Source organism: Erpetoichthys calabaricus, chromosome 5, assembly GCF_900747795.2.
Source record: "Erpetoichthys calabaricus chromosome 5, fErpCal1.3, whole genome shotgun sequence".
Taxonomy (NCBI): Eukaryota; Metazoa; Chordata; class Cladistia; order Polypteriformes; family Polypteridae; genus Erpetoichthys; species Erpetoichthys calabaricus.
The window spans coordinates 21,952,589-21,955,881 of NC_041398.2; the positions used below are offsets into that span (position 1 = coordinate 21,952,589).

Below are 3,293 nucleotides of genomic sequence, written 5' to 3' on the forward strand. Positions count from 1 at the left end.
GACTTAGCCACCCCCCCTCCATATAATGTGTTGCTATATATTGCCTTTGATTCTTGTAAGTCTAAGCATTATCCTCTGATGAAGACCCCTGGCAGGGGTTGAAAGCTCAGGAATAAAAACTACTTTATGATACGTGATTCATTTTTTCTCCCTTTGTGGATCTCCAGCTGCTAATATATATATATATATATATATATATGTATATATATATATATATATATACACACACACACAGTATGTGTGTGTGTGTGTGTATCTGAGATTTATGTCAATAAAATAAATGAAAAATGATTCAGTCTGTTTATTATTCAACACACGCTACAGGAAAACAAGATGGCCATTAGAGTACATATAGATCAGAAAGGCACTAGATAGACTGATAAATTGGAAAGTCACTGTATAATAGATGTGGGATGCTCTTTTTAAAAAAAATAAAAATTGAGACTGCAATTAACATGAACAAGTGTCCTTATAACTGTTCTTATTTTTAGTTTCTGTAAGACATACTCTGTCATGCAGATCACTGAATAATGCACAGACAGAGAAGTTACTAGATAGATAAACTAGGAAGGCACTGTATAATAGAAGATATAAAACTGTCAGGAGAAAAAACTGCTAGATAGATAGATAGATAGATAGATAGATAGATAGATAGATAGATAGATAGATAGATAGATAGATAGATAGATAGATAGATGTGAAAGGCACTATATGACAGGTGCTGCAGAAAGGCAAGCAGGCAGTGAGGGTACATTCACATGTGAAAGGCACTAGATAAACGGATAGATAGTCAAGGCACTTATACAGTATAATAGGCAGACAGAGAAGGCACTAGACAGATACATAACAGTATTAGCTATATAGTAATTTCGTTTTATATATAATGTATATGTATTTTTTATATATAATGTATATGTATTTTACAACAGGCAAAAACAGCGACCATTTGATAACAGTATTAGCTATAATCAATGAAAGCATGAATTAATCAACAGAAATAACCGCGATCGACATTTTAAACTTAATGATTTATTTAAGAAAGAAAAGTAAAACGCCTCAGTACGTCTATGATGGGAGACACTGCAGGCAGAGCGGCGAAAAGCGCAGAACCGCGCCTCCCGAAACGGAAGTGGCAGAAAATGGATCGCAGCGGCAGTGGTTTAGCACTACCATAGAGAATGAATGGGAAATGGTTTAGGGAGTTTATGTAAAAAAAAATCCGCTGTTGCCGGGGCCTGCTATTGAGGTCGGACATAAGAAAGCAAATGTTAACAAGCCAGTTGAATATTATATAGATCTTTTTAAAACCTAAAAATATATTCTAAATAAAAAACACGAAATATTATTAGTGATTTGTGTTTGTATAAACACAGCATTCCAACAATTCCTCGTTAGTATAGTGGTTAGTATCCCCGCCTGTCACGCGGGAGACCGGGGTTCGATTCCCCGACGGGGAGGTCAACTCTTTTTTATTTGCATTTAATTACAATACTTTTATTACCAAACATGCTTAACTCGCAACGTGTGTTCTAGGAATCGCACCGGCATTACTCGTGCCACAGTTCCATTTTGTGCACACAGTTCACTATGGGACATTCTGTTCGATCGTCCTTAAATATATCAATCCCACCGCGTTTTCAAATCACACCCTGGTGATCTCAGTGCGAAAATGATAAAGCTTGTTCTCCTTTAAAGTCAAGAGGCCATCCGGAAAACGAAGCGGCCATGACAGTAGCCAATAATTCAGACGACTCTGTCTTTACCTGATCCGCGCTGCTTGCCAGCGACCTTTTGCTTCATAAGATTTGTCTTGCTTGGCACTTTATTTTTAAAAGATATTTGCTGCTCTGCACAACAGCATTTCAGTGCTTCCCTCGTCATAGGAACTCGAGTAATAAACAGCTGGTCATTTTGATGTTAACAAAATTGTGTCACGTCCCTGGGTGGGCTCGAACCACCAACCTTTCGGTTAACAGCCGAACGCGCTAACCGATTGCGCCACAGAGACTGGACTTGGCAAAATTTTTCAAATAATGTAGGCAAGTGTTTTTGGTTAAAAAAAAGTCGCCATTTAAAGATGACGTTTTGTACAAACTAGCCAAAATAAATCGTTAGATGAAAATGAAGCTGCTGAATATTTGAAAGCGATTTGGGCTTTTAACAAATGTACTAAACCGTTACGATATATAGCAACAAGCACCCGATTACAAAATAAGACAAGCTGAATATTGACGGGTAAGCTCACTAACGGGTCCCGGCGAGGATGCTGCGGATTCTTCAGCTAAATCTCATAAATCGTTTTCTATTTAATATTACCGGAGACTGAGAATTCTTTCATTAATTCTCTACTGCTGTTCTAAACCACTACCGATGCAATATAGTTTTCGCCACTTCCGTTTTGGGGTCGCTCTTCCGCAGCTCTCGCCACTTTGCCCGCCTGTCGCGTCAGCGTTCATAAACAGGCTATAGCGTTTTTCCTTTCCATCCATCCATTTTCCAACCCGCTGAATCCGAACACAGGGTCACGGGGGTGCGTTTTTCCTTTTTGTTACATAAATCGCACAGCGTAAAATATGTAATGCTGCAATTCTCGCCCACGGATGATACTGTTCAGTCGATTTCTGTCCATCTATATAGACAGCACCTTCTCTATTATAGTGCCTTCTGTCTGTTATACAGTGCCCCATCTGTATATTTATATAGTGTCTTCCCTATCTATCTATCTATCTATCTATCTATCTATCTATCTATCTATCTATCTATCTATCTATCTATCTATCTATCTAATGCTGCCGGGTGCCACAGTGCCATCAGACAGATCCCATGCCTGGTTGTTCTCTATGTGCAGATCCACACTCGCATTATTACCTAGTGCTTACAAAACAGATGAATCCAGTTCAGGGCCATAAGTGAGCCAGACCCTTTCCCAGCAGAATCACGAACAAGACAGCAATATTATATTGTACTGTGGATTACTTGTGTTCTGTGTATTGTATTGTATTGACACCCTTTTTTTTGAGACCCACTACACGCTTAACCTAACTGGAAAGGGGTTTCTCTTTGAACTGCCAAGGTTTCTTCCATTTTTTTCCTTGGGGAGTTTTTCCATGTCTTCTTAGAGCACAGGTGTCGAACTCCGGTCTTCAAGGGCCGCAGTGGCTGCATGTTTTCATTCTAACCATCTTCTTCATTAGTGAGCCGTTTTTACTGCTAATTAACTTCTTTTGCTTTAGTTTTAATTAACTTGTCTCAGGCCCCTTAGTTGTCTCTTTTTCCTTAATTAGTAGCCAAAC

The 3,293-nt window shown here is 38.8% G+C and overlaps 2 non-coding genes across 2 annotated transcripts; one reads left to right on the forward strand and one right to left on the reverse strand.

The window, feature by feature from the left end:
• The first annotated feature begins 1,385 nt into the window (after positions 1-1,385).
• Positions 1,386-1,457, forward strand: trnad-guc (transfer RNA aspartic acid (anticodon GUC)). The gene has a single exon. It is a non-coding gene; the product is annotated as a tRNA-Asp (tRNA).
• Positions 1,458-1,934: 477 nt separating this feature from the next.
• trnan-guu (transfer RNA asparagine (anticodon GUU)) lies at positions 1,935-2,008 on the reverse strand. The gene has a single exon. It is a non-coding gene; the product is annotated as a tRNA-Asn (tRNA).
• Positions 2,009-3,293: the final 1,285 nt, after the last annotated feature.